We start from the raw sequence: 12,562 nt of genomic DNA on the forward strand, positions 1-12,562 counted from the left end.
ATGATTTTTTTGAATATAATATTAATGATTATACGCCAAAGTAGCCTGGTTTTAAGTTAAAATATTATAAATCTACATGCATTGAGGATGTCATTCTTTATATAGCTCTCAACGTGCACCAAATTGAATTATTCCTATATTGCAAAAAGAAGGACCCCGGTCTTGAACCCGGGTCGTCCGTGTGGAAGTCAAAAGAACAACCCGTTGGACCACATTGGAGATAAGTTAAATATTGACTATACATCAATCAATGGGCAAGAAAGCCGTCTCGTAATTCTGTATAACAGTTAACTAGTTATTTTCGCTAGCAAGATCTCATTTGATTATTCAATCCAGCAGGCAAGTTTAAAGAAATATAATCTGATTGATTGAGGTAATGAGGGACTTAGAATTAGCCTATAGATAACGCATTTAACTTGTCGGCGAGGCGATTGAGCCTATTGCAATCTGTCAATAAAGTCTTAAATCAATTAATCAATCAATGCCGTTGAGAATCAGGGTCTCTGCCATCGATACGTGCTGGCTTTCCACCTAAAACGGGAGCGCGCATCTAGCCTGACTTGAGCCTGACTCTCAAGTCTGGCTTGAGTTAACGAGACTGAATCCTCCTTTGTGAAACAGGAAAATCCCGGCTTTGAACATCGGGTTAACTGAAGCTGGATAATGGACATGTTGATCGACTTAGTTGAACCACGTACATGAAACAGGGCCCTGTTGAGGGGCAATACATATCAAAAGTTCCAAAACATCTATTGTGTTTGTATTTGTATGATCCACTATATAAACATAGTAATTATAATATCTACATACATGGCATTTGATTGGAGGCTAGTCTCACTTTGTCCCACAGCAACATTAAAATAGTTTAGATTTGTGTATGTTGTTTATGTAAAAAATTTACTTGAAAGTAATGCAATAGTTACTTTCTGAAGTAACTAGTTACTTTTATAATTTGTAACTGCGTAAGTAATTTAGTTAATTTTTGGAAGAAGTAACTAGTAACTGTAACTAGTTACTTTTTAAACGTAACTTGCCCAACACTGGTTAGGACAGCAGACTCGGTTGGCACTGCTCAAAACGTACATTTTTAATAGCTTTTAAATTAATTATTATCTTTATTTCATTGTCTTATTTTTCTTTATTTCTATACATTTTACTTAAATATTTTATTATAATTTGTATCATTGTTTTATGTAGTTTTTTTTATCATTTTATTTGTTCTTTTTTAATGTCAACATATTATTTAAATTATTCAAATAGAACTCAAACATGTTCCGTTGTGATGTCACAGTATGATGTCATAATCAAACATTCTAGAACATTTGTGATGTCCCTGTATGATGTCATAATAGAACATTCTAGAACATTTGTGGGCACAGTATGATGTCATAATAGCACATTCTAGAACATTTGTGTACAGTATATATTCAACAATTCTCTCAGAAGATCTCAGATCTCAGTAGACAAGTGAAGATATCACTTGTTGTTTCCGGCTATTTGTCTGTAAGCTTGAATATATACTGTAGATACCATTTTAGAATCCCCACATGGAAAAGGAAACAATGTCCTGTACAATCCTTAATGAGCTGCGTCTGGAGGGAAGGTTCTGTGATGTGGTTATTAAAGTCAACAGCACTGAGTTTAACGCCCACAAGGCAATCCTGTGTGGCTGCAGCACCTATTTCAGGTACGTTTATCTTGGTTCAGGTTAGCTTGGTTCAGGTTAGCTTGGTTAGTAAACAGATACCATACTGTACTTTTACTGTAAACAGATACTATACTGTACTTCTACTGTAAACAGATACTATACTGTACTTCTACTGTAAACAGATACTATAATTCTACTGTGCTAAGACCCTATAATTCTACAGTGAATATATATTAGTATACAGGATAGAATGTTGCTTACTGATCAGATATCTCTATACTCTGCATCCCACAGAACCCTCTTCACTCGCTGGAGCGACTCAGAGAAACCAGTCTACACTATCCCTGGGGTGTCCCCGGGTATGATGAAGCTCATCATAGAGTACGCCTACACATGCTTTGTGCCGGTGACAGCACAGAACGTGGAAGAGCTTCTGGTGGCTGCAGACCAGCTTCTCGTCACTGGCATAGTAGGAGCGTGCTGTGACTTCCTAGAAGGCCAGCTGTCTCTGGAAAACTGTGTCGGCATCTGGAGGTTTGCGGACATCTACTACTGCCCTGACCTGAGGCGCAAGGCCTATCTCTTCATCGTGTGCCACTTTGAGGAGATGCTGCGCATCTCACAGGAGTTTGTGGAGCTGTCCCTGCAGCAACTGGTGGACATCATCGAGAGGGATGATCTGAACGTGAAGAGTGAGGAGACGGTGTTCGAGGCCGTCCTCCGTTGGATCGACCACTCCTGTGAGGAGCGTAAAACACACATCCCTTTGCTGCTGCCCAAGGTAACTAATTGTATTACTGTGCATTGCAATACATTAAAACAACACTAGGTTCCCTAGTACAGTGGTTCTCAAACATTTGGGTCAAAACTGTTCCTTAGCAACAGAAACCGTCTACAACCGATGTCTAAGTTGTACCCGCTGTCTGCTTGTCTCTTCCCAGGTTCGCATGGGCTTGATGAGGCCTGACTACTTCAGGAGCAACATCCAGAACAACCCTGTGGTGAGGGACAGCCACGACTGCAGGCCCCTCATCCTCAGTGTCCTGAACCCCCCTGGCTCCGACAGGCTCCCAAACCCCCTGACCCGCCCACGCCTGCCACAGGAGGTCCTTTTGGCCATCGGAGGCCGGAGTGGCGGCATCCCGACCAATGGCATGGAGGCTTACGATATCCGAGCCGGTGGATGGATGGATGTGAGCGTCGAGGCGGAGAGTCCCCGGGCCGACCACGGCACCACTTATCTCCACGGTCTGGTCTACTGCGTCGGAGGCGGCGACGGCGTAAAGTGTCTCAACAGTGTGCGCAGGTTCAACCCTGTCACTCGCAGCTGGCTGCAGGCGGCTCCCATGCACTCACACCGCGGTTACGTCAGCGTGGTCGTGTTGGACGGCTGTATCTACGCCATGGGAGGGTGGGACGGATACGAGGAACTGAACACCGCAGAGCGCTACAAGCCTGAAACCAACCAGTGGACACTGATCTCACCCATGCTGGAGCGCAGGAGGGGCGCCGGGGCAGCAGCCCTCCACAGCAAGGTGGGTATCATTCAGAATCAGAAATGTCTTCATCAAGTCAGCTGCACATACAAGGATTTTGTCTTGGTCCTTTGGTCCATCAACATTAACAGACAAGACAATTAAAGTAGAATGAAATAAAATGGAATATATAAACTAAATTAGAATATTCTTTCTTATTACAGGTTTACATCTGTGGTGGCTTCAACGGGGCGGAGGGTCTGCTCACAGCTGAGTGCTACAGCCCAGACACCAACCAGTGGACTCTGATCGCCCCCATGAGCAGCAGGCGTAAAGAAGTGGGAGTCGCTGCGTACGGAGGACAATTCTATGTGGTCGGTGCACACGGAGACAAATGCTTTATACTAGATATTTCTATAGATATGTATCATTTGACTTGCAATGCTGCTGTGATGCCCTCATTTGCCTATGTGGATTAATACAGTGTCTGCCTGCCTGCCTGCCTTAACCACACACTAAAACATCCCTCTCATGTGTCCTGTCCTCAGGTGGGAGGGTTTGACGGTGTAAACGACCTGCGTAGCGTGGAGGCCTACAGCCCCTTGACTGACTCCTGGCGCGCCCTGCCCAACATGCTCACCCCCCGCAGCGACTTTGGCATCGGGGTGTTGGACGACCTGCTCTTCGTGGCCGGAGGCTACAATGGCTTCACCACCACCTCCAACGTGGAGCGCTACGACCAGAGCAGCGACAGGTGGACTGTAGCCGAGGACATGAAGATCCAGCGCAGAGGCCTAAGCTGCTGCATAATGCATGGCCTGCCTAACATGAGCCAGTACGCCGCTCCCCGTGGAGGAGGAGAGGAGGAGGAGGAGGAGGATGAGGTGGAGCAGGAGGAGGAGGAGGATTAGGAGGAGGAGAAGGATTAGGAGGAGGATTAGGAGGAGGAGGAGGATTAGGAGGAGGAGGATTAGGAGGAGGAGGAAGAGGAGGAGGAGGAGTAGTAAGAGGAGGAGGAGGAGGATTAGGAGGAGGAAGAGGAGGAGCAGGATTAGGAGGAGGAGGAGGAGAAGGAGGGAAGAGGAGGAGGAGGAGGAGGATTAGGGGGAGGATTAGGAGGAGGAGGAGGATGAGGAAGAGGAGGAAGAGGAGGAAGAGGAGGAGGAAGAGGAGGAAGAGGACGAAAATGAGGATTAGGAGGAGGAGGAGGAAGAGGAGGATTAGGAGCAGGATGAGGAGGAAGAGGAGGAGGAGGAGGCAGCAGGGGATCCATCTAAGAACCTTAAACATTTATTAGACCAAAAGAAATCCTAAGAAATTAATAAATTACTATCAGACAAAGGTGGTGTTACAATGGGGTAGGTAGAATACAGTTATGCAGAAAGGGAAAGGAATGGAGGAGGCAGAGACGAGGATTGAAGCTTGGAGAAGGGAGTTTACTGTAGAATCCAGTGCAATACAAGGAACATACAGAAACTACTAACAAACTACTCAAAACAACAAACACTTACTTAGAAGGTAAACAGTGCAACACGACGTGGATAGGGACAGGGGGTAACTGGAGGTATGTCGCCACAAGGAAGGGAGGACAGACAGACACCTAAATACCACAACCAATTAATACTCAAGAACACCTGGCCAACACAGAATCACAACACAACGATAATAAAGCAATGACAAACTAAACAACAACTAGACACTACGGCAATGACACACAACAACACAACAGGGGGGTGACATCACACATAAACAGGAGTGGCCCAAGATAATAAACAATTAGACACTAATTCTATTACTTGGAACCAGAGCAAAATGGCCGCCTGTACCAACAGGCTAGTCTGGCCACTAGAGGGTAGGAGACCAATGTTAGGCAGAGAGCCAATGTTGGGTGGAGGGCATTGCCCAATGTTAGGTGGAGAGCACTGCCCAATGTTACCATCATGCCCTGTCCAGCCAGGACCGGGCCTAGGATTGTGACAGGTGGTGCATTTCTTTCTTCTAGTAATTCAGACAATATCGGTTTCTAGTTTGTGTAATGTAATGTAATATCTGTTTTTAGTTTGTGTAATGTAATGTAATATCAGTTTATAGTTTGTGTAATGTAATGTAATATCTGTTTTTAGTTTGTGTAATGTAATGTAATATCGATTTTTAGTTTGTGTAATGTAATGTAATATCGGTTTTTAGTTTGTGTAATGTAATGTAATATCGGTTTTTAGTTTGTGTAATGCACATAATAATGGACCTTTTATCCATATGGTTGAGCCTGTTAGGAATTGTACCCCCAACCCAAGAAGATTGCAGATCACTCTCTCTATATGGAGGTAAAAAAGAAAATGGCATGGCATAAAAAGGGCACTTTTTTATCAGGCACAAAAGGGCAGGTGCTTGTGCACCCGTTGGGCTCTATGTGTGCACGTGCCTGCTCGCTGTGCCCTTGAGCAAGGCACCTCAGCTTTAACCGCTTCAGTGTTAGCTGCTCAGGGGCCAGTAGTAGAGTGCCTGACCATAGTGTCTTTATACCTGTATCACTGGACATATAAATGCATATTAAATCAAATCAAATTGATTTGTAAAGCCCGAAATCACAAGTTAATGTCCCCATGGGCCGGACAAGTCTTCTTTAAACTATTCAAGAAGAAACATCCCAATAAATCAAGAACAAAAAACCCACCATGAAATCCAAAATAAATGTAAAATTAATAAATGCAACACTCCCAGACATACCCCAGCGAAGGTAAGGAAAAACCTAGCATTAGGAAAAAAGCACCACAGGCGATGTGGAGGAGAGAAACCTTAGAAGGGCCGTTCAACGGGGGATCCCCCTTCTTGGATGTCGGTGATAATAGTGTTGCCATGGATGGGTGGCGAATAAAACATTGAATACAATAGATTACAGATTCTTCTTTACTTCTTTTGCTATTTTTAGAGAAAAGACAGACATCTGTACTTATTATACCTAAGATCTATACATAATAAATGAAATAGATCCATGCCATGTGTCTGCCCTAATGACAATACTTTTATATATTATTCTCTTTGAGAGATAAGCTGAAACGCCAGGTACTGTGGTGTAAATCTAACATTTTAGAAAGTGACAGAATACCATCCTAGGGAGAAGTATCCTTCCAAAACGACCTTTATTCAAGTCTCAATACACTGCATGACATTGAATGAGGTGCTAAAAAGAGTGACAGGATACCATCCTAGGGAGAAGTATCCTTCCAAAATGACCTTTATTCAAGTCTCAATACACCGCATGACATTGAATGAGGTGCTAAAAAGAGTGACATTATAGCTTACCAGTATTTTTAGAAGAAGTAACACGAAGGAAAAGATTTAGTTTCAAAAAGTTTTAATAAAAAAATACAATAGTTACAAAAGAAATGCACAATTATTATAGGATCTATTACAGCAAAGAAAGGTCCCAAATCAAAATGGAAAAAGTGACCTCTCCTTGTTTCACGGGATGTTTATATAATACAGAAATACGTCATAAGATTACACCCCTTTGGACAGTACAGTTCCAATCAGTGTACAATATGTAATCACAACCCCTCCTCTTCCATCCTTTCGTTACTGTAACTACAAAAGTAACAAATTAATTTGTGTTGGGAAAGTCCCTCTCACCACACTTGTATGTTTAAGCAGAAAAATAAAGAAATATATAGCAATACAGTACTTGTATACTTTAAACCTGGGTTACAATGTTTTTCCACATCATACATGTGTAAAACCCTCATACATTATACATCCTACATGTAGTTTTCTGAATGTACAAAGCTTTCCCTTTTGACAGGGTAGGCAAGGGTTAAACTGTGCCAACTTGCTGCTCGGCTCCTGCATGTAATCTGCAAGGCCGTCTGGAGAGGCTCCATTCTGACGGCTCACATACCAGAGGTTACCAGAGGTTCTTTCTTATTCATTTCTTTAGGGTTGTATAAGATATTATGGTTTACACAAGTTACAGTTTTTACAGTATTACACAAGTCGGGAAAAAGAATACAATAGACATCTTTCATAATCACTGACTTCCAGCTCAGCGCTTAAAATCAGGGCCATACTCATTCTATTAACAAGTTTAATCTAATACATTGATTCAAACAGATATATGTTTTAATTTTCAGCGTTTCTGGAGTAGGGCTTGACATGGTGATGTGACCCTCTCCGTTTTGACGCGTGGCTTGGCCGTCTGGGATTCTGGTATTCAGACCAAAACCTAGTAGGGGGTGAGAAAGAGCGTGTTCCCTCAGGTGTCCGAGAGGTCATCATTCTTTGGTCCGGCTGGCTGTGACCTTTGACAGTATGTATGTATATATACGTGTAATAAAACACAAATATGTGCATGCAATAGCAACTGGGGTACATAACATTTTTGAAAAATTTAAATATATTACAACTCTGTACATACATGTGATTAGCATTATACTCAGTAGAACAAATGTATATATCGTATACCCAGCTTAATCGCTATATTAATATTACTATTGCACTTTACTGTTACATTTACACTCGAGTTGGATGCCACTCTTATTTTCATTGTAATGTACTTATGCTGTATGATGACAATACATTTCAATGTAATCTAATCTAACTGGTGACCTGAATGATGGTCCTAGAGGTCAGTGATTTGATGCTCTTTTGGTGTTTTGGCGATGGTGGCGTAAGAGAGTGCTGTCTTATCGTAAGAGAGTGCCGTCTTAACAGGTTGTGGGAAATCTCCCATATAGGCATTGGATTGGGTGGAGACCTGGTGACTGAATGCCCTCGTATGCCCTGTGTATGGGGACATGTCACCCATATAGAAACACCTCAAAGTCGGCTTTCCTTCCACTGAACGCCCCTGCAGAGAATACAAGTCTTCCAGGGGAAATACCAATGGTTAAACACTTTAGATGCTTGGGAGTTGAAATATTCCCTACCATAAGCCAAACGGTGAAACACAATTACACAGAAATCGAAAATAAAATCAAATGCGACCTTGACAGGTGGTCAAAACTTAAAAACTCAGTACAGGCACGGGTTTCAATAGTTAAGATGGATGTCTTACCTAGAATCAACTTCATCAGCTCAATGCTTCCGTTACCCCCTCCAGATGGTTACTGGAAAAAATTACACTCTTCCGCATATACATTTATTTGGCTTGGGAGCGATCGCAATCTGGATCTGGATTTGTACAAGAATAATCGGGAAAAGAGACGAACAAAAGGATGATAATCGTGTGGACCGCTGCCTGACAGCTGTGGCCAGACTGGAAGTCTCCCACATGAATCTTATTAAAACCAACATGGAACTTGTTAAACGACTCGCTGTCCATTCATCTGACGAGCAGTTGAGAGGTCAAGTCCTGCTGGGGGTCGCGCAGGACATTAAGAGCGCGACGGATCGAATTTGAGTCAAGAACGGTGCTTTTAGGGGTCATTGTCTCCTACTTTCACCCCCCCCCCACACTCTCAAGTCTGGTGTAAAACTGTGGAATGCCAAGGTCTGCCTGTCTCGCGGCCTCGAAAAAGGGAGTCAGACGAGATAACAACTGGAATGCGGCGCCTCCCTCCCCAACACCTCACCTCCCCCCCTCCAGATCTGGCCTCGACACTCCCCCCCCACCCCCCAACCCACACCCAGACCTCCTTCCCTCACGTGTTTACGCCGAGCGCTGTAAGAACTGTTTCTGGATGGCTGCCACGTATGCGTGCTGTAGGAGTGGATCCTAAGACTCCCCCACCTGGCGCAACGACACTTTGTTTAACTACCCTGTTGTTGATGCAGCCTGACTCGCATATGGCGTCTCAGGCATTCTGTAGATGACATGTGTCAACAAATGTACATGTCTGTTTGAATTTATGCTGTGCCATTGTTACTGTAAAAATGTAATGATTGTGATTGTTATAATTATTAATGAGACGATGTGCTGTATGCGTGTGTTGCTGGAATTTCCCCAAGGGGATTAATAAAGGAATATCTTATCTTAAACCACCACGTATAAAAAGATCCACAGCACAGAGAAACAAAGCCGACGGAGGGATGGCAATCCCAAATTTTTTCCACTACTTTAAGGCGTACACTTTAAGACCACTGACAACCTGGTTTGAACCCCAAGCATCAGTATCCTGGAGAAATTTAGAAGTAAATATAGTAGCACCACAGAGACTGCAGGACATAGTATACACCAAAATATCAATTAAGCAATGCGAACTGAAATTTGGCCCCATAATTACACATGCGATCCGGATATGGCGTGAAACACAAAAAAATAATTCTAATCCACATAAATGGCATAATCATACTCCCTTATTCAACAACAATGCACTCCTGATTAGAAAACGACCTATAAGATTCCCTAGATGGGAAAAGCAAGGCATACATACTGTAACGGCCAAAATGGATGAATGTGCAGTGGATTTATGTGACCAGAAGGTGGCGCTTCTTTTATTTAAGCGTCAGGTAAACCTGTAGGAGGAGGAGTTTTGACCCGGAAAAGGGCAATGGTTTTTGACCGCACGTACGACGCAGGTCTCAGGTCGAAATGTTTGTATTCAATTAGGTATATTCATTATCATTTAATCAGTTTAAGGAACAAAAAACAAGGATATTCTGTTTGCACGGTGAAGCAAATAAATATCATTTTCCAAGTAAGCTGCCTGCATTGTGTCATTGGGACAAGGACTGTTTGGTATGAGACCAGGAATATAACGGCGCGTCAGCCAGTCTAACTAGGGATCAAGATTTCTCGGTAGCTCCGTATAAGACGGGAGCTCCTTTAATACATACATTAGGAGATGTTTTCAACAAACAGGGTATTTGTAGCTATGATGAAATAGAAAAAAAGTTTAATCTCACCGGTTCCACATTTCTTTTTTACGCACAATTATTGTTATGTTTGAAGACTCACGGTGTTCCATTAAAGACACCAATTGCACACCACAGATACCACAAATTTTTCTATGAAAGAGAGACATCGAGAGGTTTTGTATCAGATTTTTATCATCAATTACTAACGGCTTCGTATGAAACCCTCCACCTAGACTCTGTTTGGAGGAGGGATATACCAGACCTAGAAAAAGATTTTGATTGGCAAGAAGCCTGGGCAAATGTTCGACTTGCATCAAGGAACCCGGACCATCAACAAATCAATCTTAACTATATTCATAGGACATACTTGACTCCTATAAGGCTGAACAGAATGGGTCTTAAACAAGACTCCAAATGCTCCTTATGTACAAATGGGGACGAGGGGACATTTATGCACATGTATTGGGACTGCCCACCAGTTAAGATATTCTGGGAAGAAGTGACCCAGCAATTATCAAATCTCTTAATTCTGAATATACCTGTACACGCCTCTATATTACTGCTGAATGATGTTTTTGAATATGCAGTACCTATACAACAAAAGAGATTGGTTTTAGCTGGTATTACAGTGGCTAAAAAACTGATAGCATCACGATGTTTCAACCGGAAAAAATGTGCCGAAAGGTCTGGATTCTTACATATCTCGATGTGATTTATCTAGAAATATCTACAGCAAGAATTTTGGATCTCAATGAATCCAAATTGACAATGTGGTTAGAAGTGGTGGAGAGAATAAAAGCTAGCATTTAATGGTAGTGTTTGGTTAGGAGCGAAGGATAATGGATGGATTATCCATGGGGGGGTCCAGGGCGGGGGGTGCGAGCAGGAGCATATATGTGTAGGGGAATAGATAGCAGGTATTAGGGGTATATCTTGTATAAGACATTTATCCAAACGATGAGTTAACTGATGTACACTGTTTTACAATGCTTGTATATCTGTTTGTTTGTATATCTGTTTGTATGTGTTTGTTTAAAAAATAATAAAAAAATAAAATACAAAAGAAACACACCTCTTCAATCAATATCTGAAATGCAAATCAATAAATAACCTTCTTAATAAATATAATATTTATATTGTAGTGGGTTCTATAGAGACATAATTCCCCATGGTATTGTTTTGATGTGTTGATGGGGCACTCACTTTAAGGAGGTTGGTGTTTGGGTTGGGCTGAGAGGAGACGCTCTGTGTGGGGTTTCATTGATAAATGTTTGATTACTACGAGCTGTCAGAAGCTAGCACAGCATAGTTCTGACAGCTGTCACTTGTGCTATTGCGAAATAAATGACACACAGCTTTGTGTTGTCAAGTGCGTTTCTCTATTCCCACGATTTCTACAATATAATATATAATATAAATAACATACGGTTATCCTATAACCATAGTTATATGAGTATAGCGAGCGATCTGCACTCTAGTGGAACCCTATCCCTTATCAATCTAATACTGAATAATTGTCTTCGCATGTACACACCCATCCGCCTGGCCACACCCACACCCACATCCGCTCCTCTACATAAGCGGGGTTGTGGCCATACTAACAGCTCCTTCCCAAGTCTTTCACCACCGAAGGCGAAGACCACAGGGTCCTCAGTGAGTCAGTGCAGAGCTCTCGCTATACTCATATAACTATGGTTATAGGATAACCGTATGTTATATATCGTATAGCTTACGCTCTGCACTATAGTGGAACACAGGAGCTGAGCAGAGCGGAAGCTCGACAAATGTACCCGCTGAGGCCCCCCACAACCATCAGAACCGGGGAGGACCCGAGCCCCGGGACCCCCCTAGTAGGGATGTGCATCTCCTCACTGAGGCCGATGCGATGCGCATCTCGATACGGTGCCAACGATACGATACATTAACGATACATTTGAAGCACCGGGCGATGCGATACGATTCACCCCCTGTTGAGATACGATACGATTCGATACGATTTGATTCAACATAATGCGATTCGGGGCGATACGATGCGATTCAACACGATGCAAAATAATGATACAATTTTATGGTATGACAGAGGATTTGGTTGTATTCCTTATATGCAGCTTATATTATTATAAAAAATAAAAGAATATACTGTAAGACAATTTATATAAAAACTCTTGGGTGCCTAAGAATACTTTTGCATAAACTGTCTTTTCTATCCACTTTAGCTAAAACACACGAGAGAGAGAGAGAGAGAGAGAGAGAGAGAGAGGAGAGAGAGAGAGAGAGAGAGAGAGAGAGAGAGAGAGAGAGAGAGAGAGAGAGAGAGAGAGAGAGAGAGAGAGAGACCCTCCCCGTCTGAGTTGCCGACGACAGTTGATGATGTCACACACACGACTAGGTCACTAGGATGCGTCTATACTTTCCGACCGTAGCCGCATTATGTCAACAACACGGAGCCAGGCTGGATGGATGCATGAAGCCATATAATTAAGAAACGAATAACCAATAAATGTGAAGTTATCTTTGAACCCCTGTTGTCAAGCGTCTTCAATATACCCCCCCCCCCTCACTAATGGTACTGGTGTTGCAGAGTCACGTTAGTTAGTTAGTTAGACACTAGTTTAGCGTTAGCTGAACGGCTAACTGGCATTAGCCA

This window comes from Notolepis coatsorum (genome assembly GCF_963971535.1).
Source record: "Notolepis coatsorum genome assembly, chromosome: 8".
In the NCBI taxonomy this organism is placed as follows: domain Eukaryota; kingdom Metazoa; phylum Chordata; class Actinopteri; order Aulopiformes; family Paralepididae; genus Notolepis; species Notolepis coatsorum.